Source organism: Schistocerca cancellata, chromosome 1 (genome assembly GCF_023864275.1).
Source record: "Schistocerca cancellata isolate TAMUIC-IGC-003103 chromosome 1, iqSchCanc2.1, whole genome shotgun sequence".
Lineage (NCBI taxonomy): Eukaryota > Metazoa > Arthropoda > Insecta > Orthoptera > Acrididae > Schistocerca > Schistocerca cancellata.
In genome coordinates, this window is record NC_064626.1 from 806,802,184 (window position 1) to 806,826,255 (window position 24,072).

Consider the following 24,072-nt stretch of genomic DNA (forward strand, 5'->3'; position numbering starts at 1 on the left):
TTCAGATCCTTGAACGCCATGCTCTCCGCCTCGCATATCGCATCCGTCTCCCTTCCCCCATATGGATCCTGTACGACCTAATTCCGTTACCCCACCTCCTCCTTTTCCTCGAACGGATGTGGATCCTCTACACCTCCCGTAAACTCGATCCTCCTCACCTGCTTGTCTCACCCATCCTCTCCCACCCCCGTCCGCTGCCGCTCCTGTATTCCCACATCCCACCTGCTCTCCATCTCTCCACCCTCCTTACCCTCTCCCAAGGTGGCTTCCGCCAGCTCCCCCTCCCTGATGATGCCCTCCTCCCCTCCATCTACCCCTCCTAGCAACTTTGATCCTCCCTCCCTCTTCCTGTGTTTGTTCCTTTGGGCACCCTCCCTCCCTTCTTTCCCCATTCCCTCCCTCCTGCATTTCTCCCCACTCCTCCCTGGGCTTCCCCTCCCCTGTCCCTCTACTCCTCCTCCCATCTCCTCAGCCGTTGGCATCTTTGTTCTTCCCTCTCCCCCCCTCTCACCCTTATTCCCCTCTTGGCAGGTCCCCGGACTCGCACACGCTACGTGGACATTCGCGTGCCGGAGATCATCACCATCAGTGTCTCGTGTGTGCCGTCTTGTTTCGTGTTCAGTGTTCACCGTCGCACTCCATCGTTCACCTGTGCCAACGACATCTTCAGTGTTTGTGCGTCGTGTCAACAGTTTGCAGTGTGGATTATCGTCGAGTGTGAACGGCTCCGTGTTTGTCTTTATGTGTCTACTGTTTTATTACCCACCGTTCTGTAACTTATGTGTATTCCTTCTGTTTTTTCTCATTGTGTATTCTATGGCTGAAGAGCAGCGTATAATGCTGCTGACAGCCTGCCTGTTGTACAGGTTTTCAAATAACAATAAAGAAAATAAAAGTTCAGCCACATGTGAAACGTAAACCATGACATGCAACAAATGATGATGCCCAAGAAGGTGTTTTAGCAGTGGTCGCGGCTAATCAGCACGTCAGTAGCAGACAAATTGCGCGAGAATCGGGAATCTCAAAAACGTCGGTGTTGAGAATGCTACATCAACATCGATTGCACCCGTACCATATTTCTATGCACCAGGAATTGCATGGCGACGGCTTTGAACGTCGTGTACAGTTCTGCCACTGGGCACAAGAGAAATTACGGGACGATGACAGATTTTTTTTGTGCACGCGTTCTATTTAGCGACGAAGCGTCATTCATCAACAGCGGTAACGTAAACCGGCATAATATACACTATTGGGCAACGGAAAATCCACGATGGCTGCGACAAGTGGAACATCAGCGACCTTGGCGGGTTAATGAATGGTGCGGCATTATGGGAGGAAGGATAATTGGCCCCCATTTTATCGATGGCAATCTAAATGGTGCAGTGTATGCTGATTTCCTACGTAATGCTCTACAGATGGTACTACAAGATGTTTCACTGCATGACAGAATGGCGATGTACTTCCAACTTGATGGATGTCCGACACATAGCTCGCGTGCGGTTGAAGCGGTACCGAATAGCATATTTCATGACAGGTGGTTTGGTCGTCGAAGCCCACACGTTCACCGGATCTGACGTCCCCGAATTTCTTTCTGGGGGGAAAGTTGAAGGATATTTGCTATCGTGATCCACCGACAACCCCTGACAACATGCGTCAGCGCATTGTCAATGTATGTGCGAACATTACGGAAGGCGAACTACTCGTTGTTGTGAGGAATGTCGTTACATGTATTGCCACATGGATTGAGGTTGACGGACATCATTTTGCGCATTTATTGCATTAATGTGGTATTTACTGGTAATCACACTGTAATAACATGCGTTCTCAGAAATGATAAGTTCACAAAGGTACATGTATCACAATGGAACAACCGAAATAAAATGTTCAAACGTACCTACGTTCTGTATTTTAATTTGAAAAACCTACCTGTTACCAACTGTTCATCTAAAATTGTGAGCCATATGTTTGCGACTATTACAGCGCCATCTATCACAAAGTGAAAACAGTAGTCCACCTAAAACATTCATATTCCTCCACGTACTACACGAATATGTAATAAAAATGGGGGTTCCTATATTTAAAAAAAAAACGCAGTTGATATCGTTTGACCTATGGCAGCGCCATCTAGCGGGCAGACCATAACGCCATCTGGTTTCCCCCTTCAAGCAAGACAAGTTTCGTTCTTTGTAGTTTTCTCGTTTGACGCTTATTTCGTGAGATTATTGCCCCGGCCACGGTCAATGGACCACCCTGTATATTTTATACCTGTACTTAGAAGTAAATGTTAGGATTGCGGTCTCAATTGAACGACATTCGACAATGAGCGAAGTATCAGAAATATACCCTGCTGGCGACAGCGGCTCTGGAAATAGAAATATCTGTACCATTTTTATGACTTGACCCCCTCCTACCTCCTTGTCCCCCCATCTGCCCTTGGCTATGGTGTGTCATCTTCGTGCCGACATTTTAGTGCAGTGTTTACAGCGAATGTTCAGTGTTGTGTGTCTTGTCCGAAGTGTTGCGAAAGGACATCATACTGTCGCTGGGTGTGATTTTTATATCTCTTGCGAACAGAAACCATACTGTCGCCATGTTTTTTTAATTGTCTGTCTACTATGTTACCTGTCTGCTTCCTGTGTATTTTATTAGTTTTGCCAACCCTTTGCTTTATGTTTTAACTTTCCCCAATTTTCCGCCGTTTTACAATTTAAGTCACCGTTTAACACCTGCTTTTATTGTTACTTATCTACTTCTTACGTTTTAAAAAGTCTGTAGGCTGCAGAGCAGCGTAATAAGCTGCTGCCAGCCCGCCCCCTTAGGGGGGAATCGAAATTCAATAAAGGAAAAAAAAAAGAAATTATGACTTAACATACTCTTCCCTCTGCTATCACAGTATTCCACAGTCATCTCGCCGGCCGGAGTGGCCGAGCGGTTCTAGTTGCTACAGTCTGGAACCGCGCGACCGCTACAGTCGCAAGTTCGAATCCTGCCTCGGGCATGGAGTGTGTGATGTCCTTAAGTTAGTTAGGTTTAAGTAGTTCTAAGTTCTAGGGGAGTGATGACCTCAGTCCCATAGCGCTCAGAGCCATTTGAACTATTTGAACCACAGTCATCTGCTTTGCACATGCTGGAACACAAAAACATACCTTATAAACCTGATGCTCAATCCCTACTACTACTGAGTATAATTCTTGGCTAATAATTGATTCCACGTGATACAAAATAAAAGTGAGAGGCAATCAACGATGGGTGGACATGTCTCATAAGTTTCTCTTGCGGGTGTTACCACTGTGTCTTAGAAAGAGAGGTGTGATTGGCCAGATGTTAAAAAACCCGATCGCCACAGCTGCTGTTTGTTACTGTCACAAGCGGTCTTGGTTCTACAAGTGCACACAAGTATACATGTTAAAAGCTAAACTGGCTTTATAAGTCGAGGTATGGCATTACAACCGAATGATTTGGTTTTTCAGGACAAATACAGTGACGGTGATCGTAGGAGTGTGTATTATCAGACCAGCAGTCCACTTACACGTAACCCACGATGCAAACTCGTCATAAAATCGCACAATTTTGAAAGTGTTTCGGCTAAGGAGCGTGGTATGAAACCGCTATCTGCAACTCCCTCACATCGCTAGATATTTCTCCTGTATGTGTAACGTATTCTCTCTCGATACTATGTCAGAGGTTCTGCGATATATCCACTGAGTTATAGGCGATGACTGCTTGGGAAGGATCACAAACGGTAGTATATGGTGTGCCGATTGAGGTCGTAAGAAATGTGCACCAGCTTTCCAGATCTCTAGTGTTACTCTACCCGCTAGAAATGATGTCTTTGATTTGAAATCAAGACCTTCCATTCAACCACATACCTGCGTAGGATCACAACCACAAGCGAATCATATCTCTGTCACTCTCATATCTCAATACGAGTCACCTTTCTCGAACCTATCTGCTACAATAAAATTCCAATGTGGTTTTAGGCAGTCCCTACCCATCCTGCAACTGCTCCCATTTCAGCAGCTTTGTGCATGTGATCGTTCCAGTTTAAGTCAGAACTGAGTAGAAGTGGGAGACAGCCATATTCAGCACCTTCTGCAACCCCTGTAGAACCAGAATGACCTGTGTTAGTGCAACAGGACAGTGTTTCGACCATTAGGTGGAAATGCGTGAATTGTGGTACGCCTCCAAACTCGATACAGATACTACACTCCGAAGCAGATCCGCATCCATTCACATCTATCAGCCCAACATGCTATCATCGTTATTCTGTACCATCCAACAGAGAAAAATTACAAACTAAAAATGCTCCACTAACTTCATTCGATATATAACTCGCCTAGGCGCCGTTGCTAGCGCGATGACGCATAGCTGCGATATGGGATGGTGAAGAGAGACACTTGTTGCGATGCTTCCCAGAATAACATTCCTAACGGGACACCCTGTGGGCCAATGAATTTACCTGTCATACTGATACTGCTGCCGATGTAGGACGATCCTATTAAATATACAGCTTTTGATCCATTGCAGAGGGCAGTTTAAGGTTTCATCACCCGTACTATAGGAGGATGACTGTATCCCACAGACTATACTTAAGTCACAAGAGACACTTCTTGTGACCCTGTGTCATTGTTTGAAACATTGTTTTCTAACATGCTTAGTACACTGCCATACTTTTTGTTTTTCTGCCAAGACTTCGAGGTATGTGTCAGGTTCTAAACTGACGTTAAGACGTTCTGATCCACGACCTCTCACAGAAAACCAGACATCGAACCATGTAAATCATGTAATTACTGAGGCTACCATAACACGCTACACACACACACACACACACACACACAAACACACACACATACAAACAGTGGATGATTTTAAATAAAAGATAGTTACAAAATAAGCAAATTGGAGGAATTTTTGCAGTGTTGTGGATGATTTCCAAACTACAGTCCGAAAGTGATTCATGAGCACTACATTTAAACTCATCTGTCATAGTCACGGAATAGCTGATGACTCTCCATTCCGTTTCGGTTGATACATCACATTGCAGTCACGTACGCGATCACTGTTTCGGTGCTATCCACCCCAGAAGGTGACGTCCATCCACCAAAACTCTTTCTCCAACTCAAACAAGTAATATCAGTCAACCATTATACGGTAACCAACAGCTTGCCAGTGTACATATGGGATGGAAAAGACTCCATCGATGTACTCTAATAATAAGCTTCACTGTTGATAGTGCGAGCAATTTTACAGTAATTTCAACATCGACGAATGATGTGAGAGCATGTTCCTCAATTTCAGTATCATAGCTAAAACACCCCTTCTCCACTTTACGAGTATCATTGTGAATGTAGATAGATGACTGTGCAGTATATTCATTCATTCTTAATTCTCGTTGTCATGACGTCATGGTTGCACCGCCGCCGATCTATAATCGAAAAGCAAATCGAATGTCTGTACGCCTTCGCCACAGGCGGCGCATGTGTAAGCATAAGTCCCATAGTGCTCATTGCCATTTGAACCATTCTGTAAGCATATTACTTTGCCGCCGACCAGCATCTGTGACCCGCATGCGCAGTACCGCCGCGGTGGAGCATATAAAGCCGCGCTTGGCATCTTGTCGTGAGTCCTGTGACTCACTCTGAGGATGGCTGACCGATACGCGGCCGAAATATCAGTGGAGGAAATTTTATTTGCGCGGCTGCATGACCGAAATTTAATGGACTATTCATTACGACGCGAGAAGTTGAAAATGCACATAAAGCAGTTACTTTTCTGCAGGATAGTAGGTTATTAAACGATCGTCTTACGCGCAGGGTAATGTTTTGGCAATACAACTATAGCATAAGATAAATACACTACTGCCCATTAAAATTGCTACACCAAGAAGAAATGCAGATGATAAACGGGTATTAATTGGACAAATATATTATACTAGAACTGACATGTGATTACATTTTCACGCAATTTGGGTGCATAGATCCTGAGAAATCAGTACCCAGAACAACCACCTCTGGCCGTAATAACGACCTTCATACGCCTGGGAATTGAGTCAAACAGAGATTGTATGGCGTGTTCAGGTACAGCTGCCCATGCAGCTTCAACACGATACCACAGTTCATCAAGAGTAGTGACTGGCGTATTGTGACGAGCCAGTTCCTCGTTCACCATTGACCAGACATTTTCAGTTGGTGAGAGATCTGGAGAATGTGCTGGTCAGGGCAGCAATCGAACATTTTACGTATCCAGAAAGGCCCGTACAGGACCTGCAACATGCGGTCGTGCATTATCCTGCTGAAATGTAGAGTTTCGCAGGGATCGAATGAAGGGTAGAGCCACGGATCGTAACACATCTGAAATGTAACGTCCACTGTTCAAAGTGCCGTCAATGCGAACAAGAGGTGACCGAGACGTGTAACCAATGGCGCCCCATACCATCACGCCGGGTGATACGCCAGTATGCCGATGACGAATACACGCTTCCAATGTGCGTTCACCGCGATGTCGCCAAACTCTTATGCGAACATCATGATGCTGTAAACAGAACCTGGATTCATCCGAAAAATTGACGTTTTGCTATTGGTGCACCCAGGTTCGCCGTTGAGTACACCATCGCAGGCGCTCCTGTCTGTGATGCAGCGTCAAGGATAACCGCAGCCATAGTCTGCGAGCTGATAGTCCATGCTGCTGTAAACGTCGTCGAACTGTTCGTGCAGATGGTTGTTGTCTTGCTTTCGTCCCCATCTGTTGACTCAGGGATCGAGAAGTGGCTGCACAATCCGTTACAGCCATGCGGATAAGATCACTGCTAGTGATACGAGGCCGTTGGGATCCAGCATGGCGTTCCATATTACCCTCCTGAACCCAACGATTCCATATTCTGCTAACAATCATTGGATTTCGACCAACGCGAGCAGCAATTTAACGATACGATAAACCTCAATCACATTTCTCCTCCTTACACGAAGCATCACAACAACGTTTCATCAGGCATCGCCGGTCAACTGCGCTTTGTGTATGAGAAATCGATTGGAAACTTTCCTCATGTCAGCACGTTGTAGGTGTCGCCACCGGCGCTAACTTGCGTGAATGCTCTGAAAAGCTAATCGTTTGCATATCACAGCATCTTCTTCGTGTCGGTTAAATTTCGCGTATGTAGCAAGGGTAGAGCCAGGGGTCGTAACACATCTGAAATATAACGTCCACTGTTCAAAGTGCCGTCAGAGCGGAAGATCAGTAAGTACCCTACCAACCAGGTGGTAACGAAATCTGCTTCGCTTCTGGACGCTTCCACCTTTCCACCAGAAGTTGTGCGAAGATTGAAACCAAGTGGCGCGGTTCCCCCAAGGCTTTATGGACTTCCAGAGATCCACAAGAATGGTGTTCCTCTGCGTCCGATAGTGAGCAATATCGGCTCTCCAACCTATGATTGTGCCAAACACTTAGCGTCGTTTTTAAGGCCTCTGGTGGGAAAATGCGCTCATCACATACGTAACTCTGTGGATTTCATTGGAAAAGTAAAATCACTCAAAGTGAACAATTCTGATTTGTTAGTCAGTTTCGATGTAGTGTCGTTGTTCACAAAGGTTCCTCTTTCAGAATCATATTTCTCATTTGAAAAATCTTCGATAAAGAGATTTCAGCTTTGTTTGAACACGTTTTGACCTCGACATATTTTATATTCGACAACGAATTTTATGAACAGACTGACGCCATGGGTAGTGCCTCGTCGCCCCTAGTGGCAAACTTTTTTATGGACTTCGAGGAGAAGGTGCTGGAACCTGCTAGCTTGAAGCCCACAGTGTTTTCGAGGTATGTTGACACGTTAGTAGTGTGGCCCCACGGTGAATTCAAGTTAAAACAATTTTTAAATCACCTGAATCCACCCACAGTTCACGATGGAAATCGAAAATGATGGATGCCTTCCATTTTTGGATGTTTTGGTACGACGCAAAGGTGGCATTTTGGGACAAGCAGCATATCGAAAACTGACCAATACGGATTTATATTTACGTCTACATAGCTGCCACCATTCTTCACAGGCGATGAGTGTACTCAGAACTCTGGTACACACAGCACACGTCATGCTGACGAGAGCAGTCTGGAGGTCGAGTTTCTACAACTGGAAAGAGTTTCTGAAGCCAACGGGTACTCTCCGACTATAAGATATGGAGAATACACGGAGAGTTTTAAATCCATGGCTTTTGTGCCATACTTGGGAAGCGTATCGTCAAAAACAGGACAGATCCTCAGTAAATACAAAGTAAAAGTGAGTTTTCGCCCTTCACCAAAGATAGCAGCACTCCTGGGCTCCGTTAAAGATGATTTAGTGCTTCGGTAGCCTGGGTTTTAATAGGTTCCTTGTGAGTGTGGCGGTACAGACGACACGTAGAGTCCAGAAGAGATGCACAGAGCATCGCAGATACACCCGGCTCTTACAGACTAATAAATCTGCTGTGGCAGATTTACGCTGGGAACTCTATGGTGTACGATAACGTCGAATTTTAGCCTCAACTTCATCTTTCAGGGACTCAGCAGTGAAAGAAGAAATTGAAATTCGGATGGCGAAGACTTTAATTAATACAGATAGCGGCTTCAGCTTGAACAAAGCATGGAATCCGGCACTTTCTGTGATAATTTCACAAAGACGTGGCGACGCAGTGATACATCGATATCACCGCGTGGATCGACAGCGCAGCCATAGATATAATTCAATGCAAATGCCATGCCTCTTTGCCACCGACCGTCTCTGGCGCCTTGTGTATCTGTGGCCGCATGCGCAGTGGTGCGGTCCGCGAGTTTAAAAAGGGCGGAGCATCAGTCATCTCGGCTCACTCTGAAGATGGCTGGACAGTATAAAGTCGAAATATTAGAAGAAGAAGCCGCATTTATGCGTCCGCAAGTCAGAAATTCTATGGCACAATCTTTGCACCTCGAAAATACGAAGGTGCATATGTAAGTTTGAGAGGTGGCATGAGCCCCCTCTCATATTTCTATCTTACGATTCTCCTCTATAATTGCATGCGGTGGAAAGTTGCTATTCCTTCACGCGCGGACTTCCCACGCAGCGTCTCTCGTCACCCGGGTGGTCCGGTGACAGGCGGGCTCTGCTGATCTGGAAAGCTTTAAGCCGACGGGTGTGAGGAAGTCGAGTGAATGCTTTGCAGACACCGACATTGTCAAGAGGCACGCCCGCAGAGCTTGAAGTAGTGGCTGGGCTAGAGGTTCCGTTACTTCGCAGAAACTTAGCGAAAACACTTTCTGGCGGGCTACCAGCGAGGCGTGGGAATGACTTGTGTTCCCAGGCAGCTGTGGCGGGAAAATTCCCGCACTTTCTGCAAAATAGTAACTGTGATTGGCTTGCTCAGGGCATAGCTCCGTGACGTAGCAAGATCGGCGCAGAAATTGGCGCCAAGAATCTCCATTGGTGGAATGGTAGCGTTCCGGCAATGGAGTGGAATTTCCGCCGGTTTTCGAGTTGCTGATTGGAACGTTTAACCACGGCCACTGTCGTGGGGGCGGGAATGTTCTGTGTTCGGTTTTTGTACGGGTGCTCTTGTGGGTAGTCGTCTCTCGCCTTTCGGTCGAGGACGTCGAAGCAACCAGCCAACGGCTCCGGTACGGCAGATCGTGTTCTGGGAGTCAAGAAGTCGGTTTGGTAACGTATGTCCGCAGCACCGGCAGATAGGGATTTTCCTAGGTGACAATCAGAGCTCAGCAGAGTGCGCCTGTTCGTCTTTTTTTTTCCTAACTTTGTTCTGTCTTGGGTAGCAGCAATTAATGGTGGGTTGGCTATGTGTTTTCTCTAAGAATTGAGTTGCTAGGAATTGGCTGCACATACCACTTCGTCATAATCCTCACAATCTAGTTTAGGGACAACTTCAATTTCACAGCGTTTGTTTAAGTATCCAATTAGAGCCAATTTGATATATTGTTAATGTTTCATGTGTTGTTGTTTATTATTTTGTGTTTAGTCTTAATAAATCATATTGTTATTTTGGACAGAACTTTCATTCTGTTAATAGATAGAGCAACCCCATCATTCCTCACTATGTTAATGAAACCTTCGTTTAATTAACTTATTTAACAAATTAAATTATTGCAGGTGCCAAACTCTCTTCTACTCCACTGGCAGGGTTGATTAGAGTCAGTTCGCGTATTTTTTTTATCCTTGTGCAACAGGAAAAGTTGGAGTTAGAAAAGGGGGGGCTTAGAGCATCATGTACATATGTAAATTCTCTAAGAATTGAGTGTTAAAAACACTGCTAGCCCCGGCACCTCGCATAATATGGCGACCCTTGGCCTCGGATCTTCCCTGTGAATCTCTGATAAGCAAACAGGATTCTTAGTAGGAACATTCAATTTTTTTCTCTCTTTTTTTTATTGATTAATACCCAAGTTTTTTTTCCGGTAGTTCCGCGTTTAGTTTTAAGTAGCGGCGCATGACTACAGTTTTTGTTTTCAGTGTATATATTTTTTTTTGTTTTGTTTTTTTTGTTCATTGTTTTTTTGTGTTTCGTTGGTGTGGTGTCCGTACCACATCGCACTTTGTCGGATTTGTGTGCGGTTTCTGTACCACTTCAAATTGTGCTTGTAATTACAGCGTTGGAACAGCGTTGTTGAAATTTTGTGTCTATGTGTAAAAATATATGGAGTAGATTAATTTTATTGTGCATTTTAGATAAATTTGTTTTTCATGAATGATAACGAGAAGTAAGGCACGACTATTATCGAGCGACGCTAAAACAAAAGAGGATAGCATAATGGATAAGGGGCAGTTTACCGACGGGAATAGGTTCGGAGATGAGATGGGCACATTTTTAGCAGGACAGGACGCCAGGGTCATTGATGAGGAAAGTGATTTGGACGCGATCTTAGAGCAGCGTTGCGGCCGTGATTATGATAGTGAGGTAGAGGATGAAACAGAGACAGTCACACAGGTCGAGACGGTAGCAGAAGTTTATAATCAAACGAACGAGAGCAGACAGGGGCCAGCTCGGCCACGTCAGAGCTCTAGCGCCCAGGTGTCCAGAGTTACATCACCCATGGGTGACGAGGATCAAAATGATGACATTAACCCAATACTGGGCTTCCTACGATCAATGAAAGAAGAAGCTGACGAACAGCGTAAGAGGGAGAAGGAAGAAGAGGAGAAACAACGTAAGAAGGAGAAGGAAGAAGCTGACGAACAGCGTAAGAAGGAGAAGGAAGAAGAGGAGAAACAACGTAAGAAGGAGAAGGAAGAAGCTGACGAACAGCGTAAGAAGGACACTGAGGCAATAATTTCGCATATAGGGGAAATTCGTGGGGAATTACTAACAATAAAGAAAGAATGTGAAGAAGCAAAACAAATGTCAATGGTAGCACAAAAAGTAGCAGGCCTAGCCAAAATGGCAGCAACAGGGGCAATGAAAATCGCAAAAGTAACTTCTAAACTCGCAGGGCGCTTGCGACGTGCGACACAAGTGCACTCAAAATCCCTAGCGGCCTTAAAGACTCAAGGTAATATTGCGGTTACGAACATCACGAAACGAATGAAAGAAGTAGAGAGTCGGATAGCAAAACTAGAGCGAAACGGGCACACGAGCACTGCGCGTTCGGATACCAATGATGGAGTACACAGAACTGTGTCTCCGAGGAAAAGTCCGCCGTGCTCTAGCCCAGTGACAGAGTGCGGAACTAACAATGCACACGCAGAAACAGAGAGTAATAGCTCCAATAATTGCAGCCCACTTAGAAGAGTGAATGCTGAATGCCACTTCCACTGTGATACAGACGTAGCACATCACAGTTATCAGCAAAATAGATCAGGACACTCAACAGACGTGCAAGTATCGGAAACGAGTGACAACACCAGTGCGAGGGTCAGAACGGATTTTGATCACAATCACTTCCTGTCAATACTAAAATTCCAGAAATTCAAAGATAATGGAGGGTCGATGCATCCGAAGAGCTGGGTGATGCAATTTACAAATTCATTACCGTCGTCATGGCCAACCCAGGCCAAATTAGAATTCATGTGTGGACACATCGAAGGCCAGGCTGCGGAAAAGATGCGGGGCGTGGCAGCGACGTGTCGGACTTATCAGGAATTTGTTGGTGCATTCCTGCGGACCTACTGGTCAAAGGAAACGCAAGACAGGATTAAAGAGGAAATAATATTTTGTCCTGAACTGGAAGTGTCCGGGCATAGAAGCGCAACCAAATTTTTTGATGATTTACTCAAGAAGAATCAGTTTCTAGATAATCCATATAGCAACGGAGAAATCATTAAATTTTGCTTTTCCAAATTGCCTGTTAGGTATCAACAGACACTTGTCGGGAAGTGTGGATCTGACATAGAAGCATTCAAGAGTCTATTGCGCGAACTCGAAGTAGTCTTCGATAAACAAGACGCAAAGGACAGGAAGAAGGCGCAAGACAACAAATACCACGGGCCAGCAAGGGAAGACGACAACAGATCGCATAATAGCACTCGTCAGTTAGGAAACCAGGGTTACGGAAATCAAGGTTACGCTTTTCAAGGTTATGGAAACCAGAGACACGGAAACCAGAACGTCAGGGAACAGGGTCAATCTAGACAAGGAATCTGGGACAGGAGGAATAACGAACGGCAAAGCGACCGTAATTGGAGAGAACGAAATCAAGGACAACAGGAGAACCAGGAGATTGAAATTAGACCTGCTAATCCTAATGCACGTCAGAGGAGGGGGAGTCAAACAAGGGATTGGCGCTAGTCCATAGGATTCCACCACATCTCTCACACAAAGAAGTTCGTGGAAAATAGTAGCTTAAGTGGTGTACATAGTAGAATAGGCAAAGATATGAACTTTTCTTCGGGGGACAATACTCGTTGCATTAATAGATTAAGATTGTTAATTAAAGTAATAAAACGCTGCGTTTTCTCGCATAAGAATGTACTGCTGTTAATTTTTTTTGTCTATGTTCGGGATCTCCTCTGTCGTTGCGATAAAAAGCACTACCTTTCCATGAGAAATGTTTTTGTCCTTTCCTATCTGGTGTCCATGTTGAGGGATAAGGATGAGTGACGAGATGTCGCACAAACGGGCGCATACAAGAACGTGCTCTTAGAAGCGTTCTGAGAAGTCGTGATACGCTCCATAGCGGCCACAGCCAGTTCGTGAGACGTTCATACCAATGCTTGCAGGCACGCGTCAGTGCACTGCAAGATTGTGGTATCTTGCGTGATTTCGAGGATGAATATTGGCAGTATAGTTTTTACAGTGATGCGCCAACATCGTTGTCTTGCAAGTCGGGGTGAACCTGTGAGCGTTTGACTCCAATGGTGCCCTAGGGCCTAGACGGTAGAAATGCGGGCATAAAGCCTACCATGCCAATGTGCTGGTTGGGGATTTAGCATGCTGCTTGCGACTGTCACAGATGAATAACCAGTGACTCATACTAGGATATTCGTGACATACTGTGTAGCTGGCGTGTGATGGGCGACTGAATCCTCAACAGGAACCAGACTTGGCTGGGTCAAATTACATTGCCTCTGGAAAGGTGCGCTTTCATTGCTAAGACTGCATCACATACAAAATTAAGTTCAACTATAAATTTATTGTCTTGTATAGCCATGGCTAACCCAGTCTCTGGAGTTTCAGTGAAGCGTAGTGAGAACTCGGAGGCCGTGTCGTACGGCGCGCACATCACTGTCGTCAATAGCGGCGAGCAGCGAGATATCTCAGCGTAACAGGAATTATGTAAGAGTAGTGTATAAGGTAAACAAAAAAAGAATAAATAAATAAATAAAAGGGAAAGTAAGTTACACTAGGATAAGTTAAACTGTAGGATTTAACAATAACTAGATTAATATTGTGGGGGTTTTCTACCACAAGTGTGGCGCGCGCCTGTTGGGATGCTATTTTTCAGGTCATCAAATCACAGACCCGAGATGGAGGGACGACCGGCGAGCGAAAGTAGTATAGTTGCATGTTCTTTATAGCACAGTAAAACTTAGACCTGAATAACAACATAATTTAATTAAAAGACATAGAATGTAGATCGTTGGCAAATGGTAGTTAATTCTTGAGCATGTCTACTGTCGATCTATATAATTAATAGTAATATTAGTGTGGGCCCGCACATTTAGTTGTTCATCCATTACATAGCATCAGTTCTCACACACCATGTACAATACTGAGATCGGTCTCTACACAAATATCAAGATAAATTATTTCCATTTTTTGTTATGATAGCTACAGATAAATAACTATAAAATTAAAATTACAGTGTCTGAAATGACAGACCATCAATGTATCGGTATGTAAATTTATTATAACATAGAAGGTCATGGGGAAAAGATAGGCATATGATTTTTGTAAGAATTGTGCAGAGGACTGGGATAGTGGCAACGCAGAGGCCAGCCGGAGGTCATCGGCTACCTGCAGGAGGAGAGCGTCGACGCGCTACCTGACGTGAGGGGCGCGAGGGCGTCCGGTCCTACAAGCTGACAGTCACCGGGCCGTGTACCTGAGGGATTAGGGAGGATCCTCGCTGGGCCACAAGCGAAAGTGAGGCTGGCCGTTGACACTGACACGCGACCCACACGAGGCAGCTGTTTGGAGGGATTCCCTGCGGCAGACCACGTAGTCGTGAGTACACGAAGAAGATCACATATGGTGTCATAACTGGCGTCTCATGTGCCTCAGGACAGAAAGGGACGCTATATACTCACCTGTTTGGGTTTTTACAACTCACTAGCATTGGCCGATCTGCTTACACAAAGCAGTATCGTGCCACACTAACAAATGTATGGTCTCATTCCTAACTTCTCCTCTCTATTAGAGAGCAGTTTTTAGCAATCGTCGCTCCTAGTTCGATCCTGTATGGATGACCTCACACACTTGTGGAGTCACTCCACGTGCCATCATCCCTCGTCGAACTGCAATATTGGGAAACGTAAAGTACTGCCCAGCGAGAGAAGAGACCTAGACTAGTGATGTATCCCAACAAGTAGACATCAGAGACAATTAATCGACGTGAGGAGGGCCTATCACTGTGTCTTCCTACCGTACTGCCGTGATCATATGCGTGGGTCTGACTACAATCTCAACAGCGTACTGCAGACGCTCCAGCACTCCCTATTGCTGTTGCAACAACGTAGCAACAACACCCGACGTTTAGCCCTATGTGATGTCAGTACTGTGGCCCCATCCCAAAAGCCGCCCTCCAATGCTGAAGACATGGAACCACGTGCATCAATGCATGTGACTCAACATACCAACCCCCTCAGAGAAACTAATGAATTTGTGAAGTGCTTCGAACATTTCTAACAATGTGATTTAGTGCCACATTCTCAGCACGGTCGTGAACAGTGTGCAATGTGCACGCACAACTTAATGTCCCATGAACCTTGTTTTTTTTAATTTCTTTCTCTAGTGTTGTTTTTGTAATGTATGTGATACCTTGTATGTGTTTGTTTTACACTGTAATTCTCATTACAAATTACTGTATTGTTCTCCACACCATTTTTTTTATCTTGTATTTATTGTTGAGTGTATGGAAACAGTGTGCCTGAAGTCCCCATAAACTGAAGCAGATACCACCTCTGTCATTGTGAATGGACCATCAGTTCAGGGAACATTTTGTAAAGGTTATTCTTGCTGCAGGGAGACAGAATGAATCGGAGGTCGTAATTAGATTCTGAAAGCTCACAAAGAGATTGTTAACTTAAATAGTATCATGTGTGAGTGAGTTCAGGTTAGTTTAATGATTAAAATTGTTGTAACATCTTGGGCATTTAATTGCGGAGCACTCCAACTCTGATTGTAAAGAATAAATTGCTCCATATTTGGCTCACATGCCCGGGCCATATTTAGAGAGTGAATGTCTGTGTGAATCGGTGTTTGGAAGGGGCTCCCTGGGTATGGATGTGTGATGTGAGTGTTAGTGTTCCATATTAAGAAGGTGAAGTTGGCTACATCATAAATAATCCTCCCTCTATGAGCTGCATTTTTCAGTTGCAGTTATTTTCTTTATAGAGTGCGGCATGTGCAGCCAGTTTGCGAGATTGTTCTTGGGCGATTGACTCACTACCTTGCTCCTAAGTGAGCCAACCGCTCACCAATTACAATCTAAAATGGCGTAGGGGCTATGAGAGGTGGCATGAGCCCCCTCTCATATTTCTATCTTACGATTCTCCTCTATAATTGCATGCGGTGGAAAGTTGCTATTCCTTCACGCGCGGACTTCCCACGCAGCGTCTCTCGTCACCCGGGTGGTCCGGTGACAGGCGGGCTCTGCTGATCTGGAAAGCTTTAAGCCGACGGGTGTGAGGAAGTCGAGTGAATGCTTTGCAGACACCGACATTGTCAAGAGGCACGCCCGCAGAGCTTGAAGTAGTGGCTGGGCTAGAGGTTCCGTTACTTCGCAGAAACTTAGCGAAAACACTTTCTGGCGGGCTACCAGCGAGGCGTGGGAATGACTTGTGTTCCCAGGCAGCTGTGGCGGGAAAATTCCCGCACTTTCTGCAAAATAGTAACTGTGATTGGCTTGCTCAGGGCATAGCTCCGTGACGTAGCAAGATCGGCGCAGAAATTGGCGCCAAGAATCTCCATTGGTGGAATGGTAACGTTCCGGCAATGGAGTGGAATTTCCGCCGGTTTTCGAGTTGCTGATTGGAACGTTTAACCACGGCCACTGTCGTGGGGGCGGGAATGTTCTGTGTTCGGTTTTTGTACGGGTGCTCTTGTGGGTAGTCGTCTCTCGCCTTTCGGTCGAGGACGTCGAAGCAACCAGCCAACGGCTCCGGTACGGCAGATCGTGTTCTGGGAGTCAAGAAGTCGGTTTGGTAACGTATGTCCGCAGCACCGGCAGATAGGGATTTTCCTAGGTGACAATCAGAGCTCAGCAGAGTGCGCCTGTTCGTCTTTTTTTTTCCTAACTTTGTTCTGTCTTGGGTAGCAGCAATTAATGGTGGGTTGGCTATGTGTTTTCTCTAAGAATTGAGTTGCTAGGAATTGGCTGCACATACCACTTCGTCATAATCCTCACAATCTAGTTTAGGGACAACTTCAATTTCACAGCGTTTGTTTAAGTATCCAATTAGAGCCAATTTGATATATTGTTAATGTTTCATGTGTTGTTGTTTATTATTTTGTGTTTAGTCTTAATAAATCATATTGTTATTTTGGACAGAACTTTCATTCTGTTAATAGATAGAGCAACCCCATCATTCCTCACTATGTTAATGAAACCTTCGTTTAATTAACTTATTTAACAAATTAAATTATTGCAGGTGCCAAACTCTCTTCTACTCCACTGGCAGGGTTGATTAGAGTCAGTTCGCGTATTTTTTTTATCCTTGTGCAACAGGAAAAGTTGGAGTTAGAAAAGGGGGGGCTTAGAGCATCATGTACATATGTAAATTCTCTAAGAATTGAGTGTTAAAAACACTGCTAGCCCCGGCACCTCGCAAGTTAAGTTTTTGTGGTTATAATACTTAGGTTAATTATATAATGTACGTTATTTTGCAAGGCTTTTGAATAGATTGAAGTACATAAAATTCTGGGGATAAATGGTATTTTAGTGCAAATAAGATTGAACATTTGCTAAATTTATTTCAATTAAAAGTGAACATTAAAAGGGCCATTTCTATACAGGGTAGTAATATTTCCAAAGTTTCTTACTAGGTGCGGTAAGACTGTAGAGAAACGATAAAATGTTAGTTGATTTACGGTAATGCACAAATTTCATAGCACAAAAGATGTGTTTTCTAGCGGGAACATGGACAGAGTGTTCGAAATGTCGAGTTGAATAAAGCGTTTTGCCTATGCCATAAATCAGTTTTTGCTTGTTATCTTGCCCGTGAATGTATCGATTCCACAGGGGAGGACACTTAGTGCCTTATCTAAGGGGATTTGGGAAGTCATATGACGATTGGTAACTAAACCACAGTCGTATTTCGATAGCTATCGTTTTTCAGCATTGAAGGTGACTGCGGCCGGCCAGTGTGGCCGAGCGATTCTAGGCGCTTCAGTCTCGAACCGCGCGACTGCTACGGTCGCAGGTTCGAATCCTGCCTCGGGCATGGATGTGTGTGATGTCCTGAGGTTGGTTAGGTTTAAGTAGTTCTAAGTTCTAGGGGACTGATGACCTCAGATGTTAAGTCCCATAGTGCTCAGAGCCATTTTTGAAGGTGACTGCGGATTGATACAAGTTTTCGCGCAGTACATGGCCAAAGGTCTGATGAATTTCGGCAAAGGCGGCTGGGCTGTGAACAATCTAAGCTTCGATGTCAGAACACCGATCGTGTGCTGTGTCTGTAAAAGTGAAGTGCAGTGGTCAAAGCAAAAGATGCTATCAAATGAACGCAAAGGTGCAAAAAAACTTTTGAAGAGAGCGAGTTGACTCGAGAGTTCCTTTAAATTTATGTACTTATGTGACATTTAATTAACATGCCATACGTTTATAATTTGTGTTACAGTTAGAAAATTCGAGCTGAAAATACGATGTATCATGGTAAGTGTCTGCTGTTTCATACATCACCACAAAGATACTTACTCCATTGTTCTGACATGCAAGTAGGCTATTCTATTTTATATGTCACATATCTATTTACCACACTGAAGCGCCAAAGAAACTGGTATAGGCATACGTATTCAAATACAGAGATTTGTAAACCGGCAGAATACGGCGCTGCGGTCAGCAACCCCTATACAAGACAAGTGTCTGGCGCAGTTGTTAGGTCGGTTATTGCTGCTACAATGGCAGGTTATTAAGATTCAAGTTACTTGGAACGTGGTGTTATAGTTGGCACACGAGCGATAGAACACAGCATCGCCGAGGTAGCGATGAAGTGGGGATTTCCTCGTACGACCATTTTACGAGTGCACCGTGAATATCAGGAATCCGGTAAAACATGAAATCTCCGACATCGCTGCAGCCGGAAAAAGACCCTGCAAGAACGTGACCAACAACGACTGAAGTGAATCGTTCAACGTGACAGACGTGCAATCCTTCCGCAGATTGGTGCAGCTTTCAATGCTGGGCCGTCAACAAGAGTCAGTGTGCGAACCATTCAACGAAACATCATCGATATGGGCTTTCGGAGCCGAAGGCCCACTCGTGTACCCTTAACGACTGCACGACACTAAGCTTTATGCCTCGCCTGGACCCGTCAACACCGAACTGTTGATGACTGGAAACATGTTGCCTGGTCGGACGAGTTTCGTTTCAAATTGTATCGAGTGGATGGACGTGTACGGATATGGAGACAACCTCATGAATCCACGGACCCTGGATGCCAGTTGGGGACTGTTCATGCTGGTGGAGGCTCTGTAATGGTGTGGGGCGTGTGCAGTTGGAATGATATGGGACCCTTAATACGTCTAGATACGACTCCGACAGGTGACACATGCGTAAGCATCCTATCTGATCACCTGCATCCGTTCATGCCCATTATGCATTCCGACGAACTTGGGCAATTCCAGCAGAACAATGCGACACTCCACATGTCCAGGAACACTTTTCTGAGTTTAAACACTTCCGCTGGCCACCAACCATCCAGACATGAACATTATTGAACACATCTGGGATGCCTGCAACGTGCTGTTCAGAAGAAATCTACACCTCCTGCCCCCCACTTTTACGGATTTATGGACAGCCCTGCTGGATTCTGGAGTCAATTCCCTTCAGCACTACTTCAGACATTAGTTGAGCCCATGCCACGTCGTGCTGCGGCGCTTCTGCGTGCTCGCGAGGACCCTACACGATATTAAAAAATGCAGATGTACCAGTTTCTTTGGCTCTTCAGTGTATTTGACATACATCAAATTTGGTGATACTTAATACACCAATTCAACAAGCTAACGTGTGTCACATTAAATGGAAGTGGGTGACGTTACGTGTATGTATGCGAACTAATCGGCCGCCCAGAATTGGTACCAGATAAGTTGAATTTGTTTGCGCCCCCAGAGTCGAGAGCGAGCTGCGGCCGGACAGGTCCGTAGGGCAGCAAAGGGCGGGCTGTGGGGAAAATCGCTGTATGGAGAATTTGGACGACACGTCGATCGCTTGAGAGGCCCGGCTATGCTCCCAGCAATGGAAGACTTTGAGACAAGCTGCAAGATACAGTCTTACAGTTATTTGAGAGTCTACAATAATTTACAATCAAATATTAATGTAAATCTGAATGTATTGGCTATCTCAAATTAATGAGACGCATCCAATTACACCGGCATTTCAATATCTTTAAAACTACAGGAGTTAATATTTCACAAAAAATAAACGTTTTCACAATGTACCTCTTAATTAACATCTTCAAACGCTTCATACGATTTGAACAAACGATGTCTCAGATAATAGTATTGCACGATAGCTATCATACCTGAAGGCCACTCGCCTGTATCTATTTTATAAGTTGACTTATGATGTCTTTTATATCTTTATTACCCAAATATTTGTCAGAACATCGTATTCTCCACATTTACACAGTACATGGATACAGCACCAGTACCTCATATTTTGTCGTACTTGTGTACTTATTTATTGAACAGTTTACTATTTTGCCAGCAACTTTATTTTAATGTTGTCTGAAAGTGCTGTTAAAAAGCTGTGCTAATTTAAAAGTGATCTGCCATATGTGTTAGCGACACCACAATTGAAAAGGGAACCAAAAGACGCTTCTGTCAAGAAGGCATAAATAATTGTCTACAAAAATGTTTAATGACCATCTGTTGTCACTCATTGTGAGCACACTTGCACAAGAATGTTGTCTTATTAATTTATGAACCAACTATTTACTTATACTTATTGTAAATGATCTGAGTTTAACTGAAATTTCTTTATTTAAATACTGTCGTAATAAATATGGTTGGTACAGAAAGTGGTCAAGATGAGTCAAATCATGTCTGTAGCACGTACGAACGATGTATTTTTATTGGAGATGGCCTCCAGCCAATGGAAAAGCAGACAATATTGGACCACTACGGAAGTCAGGTGGAGACTGAGACTTTTTCGAGTGAAAAGCTCAATGGAGCGTTTCTCGATACTTTGTCAAGTGCTAGAAGAAGGCACACATGCCTATGGTAATGTGAGTGATTCAGTCATATATGTGACTGATTCTGGGCGTTGAACTGCCGCTACAATAATGTAATTTTTGAAGGGATTCTAACTCCCGAGAGATCTGAATGAGCTCCACTTGCATTATGGAACTGAGAACAGACAGAGTATGAGTTACTATTTTTTATACCATGTATGTCAATTTTTGTATCCTCATGTTGTATTCTGAAGTGTTTTGAGCTTGTGAATAATTCGTATATTGTGATTACGAAGTGGACTTAGTTTTTGTGTATCTTTAATTACAGGATAGTTTGGGAATTTTGCTACCATTCTCGTAACGTTCTCAACGTAACTTTGCTGCATTTGATAAGGGTATTTTGTGTTTGTATTTTAAATGAATATCGTTTCACCGCTTCCTGTTTACTTGAGATGTCCATTCTTTAATAAATGATATTCATAATAATTCTCAGTCACCTACATCAATTACAGACGTTAGAGTCCGCCTGCTTAGCTGTATAGTAATGTGTTTGCCTATCATGCAGCGGCCCCGGGATCGATTCCCGGTCGGGTTGGAGATTTTCTCCGTCCGTGGAATTGGTGTTGTGATGTCCTCATCATCATCTCATTATCACCGACGCGCTAGTCGCCCAATGTGGCGTCACCTGAAATAAGACTTGCAACCCGGTGGCCGATCATTTCATTTTACAGACGTTAGAATTGAACCCTTGTTCAGCTACAGTATATTATTTGAAATGAATTAGATGCGGGGCATGAAAGCAGACGTGTGAGGCTCGACCCTACAACTACACCGAGTTATCCTTTTTAAATAGAGCCGTTCATAGCCCTAAGGAACGAGTAACCTCTGGTAAAGACGCAGTTGGTTTGCTCGTATGCATTGCTATTTGGAAGAGCAACTCAGCAACGGTAACCTTTAAGTACGGTCACAATGTTCCCAAAAAACTGTGGAATTTTTATGGATGACAATGCACCATGTCACCAGGCTACAATTATTCACCTTTGGTTGAAGAAAATTCTCGACAATTCGATACAATGATTTGGCCACACAGATCACCCAGCATGAACCCCATCGAAAATTTATGGGACATAATCGACAGGTTAGTTCGTGCACAGAATCCTGCACAGGCAACACCTTCCCTGTTATGGAAGATATAGAGGCAGCATGGCTCAGTATTTCTGCAGGAGATCTCCAACGACTTGTTGATTCCATGCCGCGTCGAATTGCTGCTCTGCACCGGACAAAATTAAGTCCGATATTATGCTGTATCTCAGGACGTTTGTCACCTCAGTATAATTACCTACCTAGACAAGGGTCACCAAACGTTTTTTGCGTCTACCACATGTATCACTGCCGCGCGGGATTAGCCGAGTGGTCAAAGGCGCTGCAGTCATGGACTGTGCGGCTGGTCCCGGCGGAGGTTCGAGTCCTCCCTCGGGCATGGATGTGTGTGTATATCATTAGGATAATTTTGGTTAAGTAATGTTTAAGTTTAAGGACTGACGACCTTAGCAGTAAAGTCCCATAAGATTTTACACACATTTGAACATGTATCACTGTTACCTGGGCACTTGCAGTAGATGTTAATAACACGACAAAATATGTTGGGCAGATGTGGTTCGGTGTCATGTAAACTGCGCCCAGTGAAATTTGAGCCCACTTGTCCTGCTGTCCGAACTGTACAACCTGACCAGCAGCTAGTAGAGATGTGTACTCTTACGTGCTGTTTTACGGTAACCACTGATGAAAACGACTGGAGGTGCTCGAAAGAAAACTATAGTGCCAAAATTTTCACAACCGGAAATTATCATAATATAGGGTGAGTCACATAAGACGTAACATCCCTTTTACTTTGTGAACGGTTACACATATCGAAACGCGGTTTTCGGCAAATGTTAGATCGTCGAATACCACGTGACTTTTTTTGTTTGCTTAATGTATTTAGCGTTGGTATTAACGGAGATACTGAAGCAAGTACGTTTTTCTAAATGGAACAGTATACTTTTTATAGCGGCTTTGGATTGCTCTTGAGAAGACAATTATAGCGTTTGTTAATGTTGATGATAAAGGTCCTACAATTTGAGAGCACGATGGCTGGAATCGGCATTAGAGGTGCAAACACAGCCAAGCAGAGTTCTTGTGGTACACTGTGCCAGAATGTCAACACATTTTCCTCTTTACTTGTCCACACTGCAAGTCGCTAATTTCTGCTTCAACATCCGTTACGTGCAAACATGTACACCAATGAGAAGTTGGATATACCACTTTTATATGGTTGTAACTATTCATGCTGAATGTTACTCAAGTTTCTTCTGCCTGGTCCACTGATGAATGAATGCGAAATTTTCATGCTTCACAAAATTTATTCACATTAATTGACAAAAATGGTTCAAATGGCTCTGAGCACTATGGGACCTAACTTCTGAGGTCATCAGTCCCCTAGAACTTAGAACTACTTAAACCTAACTAACCTAAGGACATCACACACATCCATGCCCGAAGCAGGATTCGAACCTGCGACCGTAGCGGTCGCGCGGTTCCAGACTGTAGCGCCTAGAACTTCTCGGCCACCCCGGCCGGAATTAATTGACATCCGAACTGCACACTCATCATGTAAACAAAACACGAGCTGACGACAGACTTCACTGATCTCTTTGACTTCCAAAAGTAACTTCAAAACTGACTCCTCGCACCATCGCTGCATCGCTTTGTATGGAATGCTAACAATAACTTCCAAAATAAAGCATTATTAATTTTGTACAATTTTGATGTTACAACTAAAATTTACAAAACGTAAAGAAACTGATGTTACAGCCGAATAAGGTATGATATACAATATTCAGTTACAATCTTTTATAGTAATATCTTTAATATCTTTAGTTTTCTATAAGAAAATCATTCTGAACATTAATTATAATAATGTCTCTCATATTAATTTAGTTACGTAATTAATTACAGTTTGGATTTGGTTACTAATATTCAGTGATAGTACAGAGTTCGTATTTCATCCGATTACATACATAAAATGCACAAAT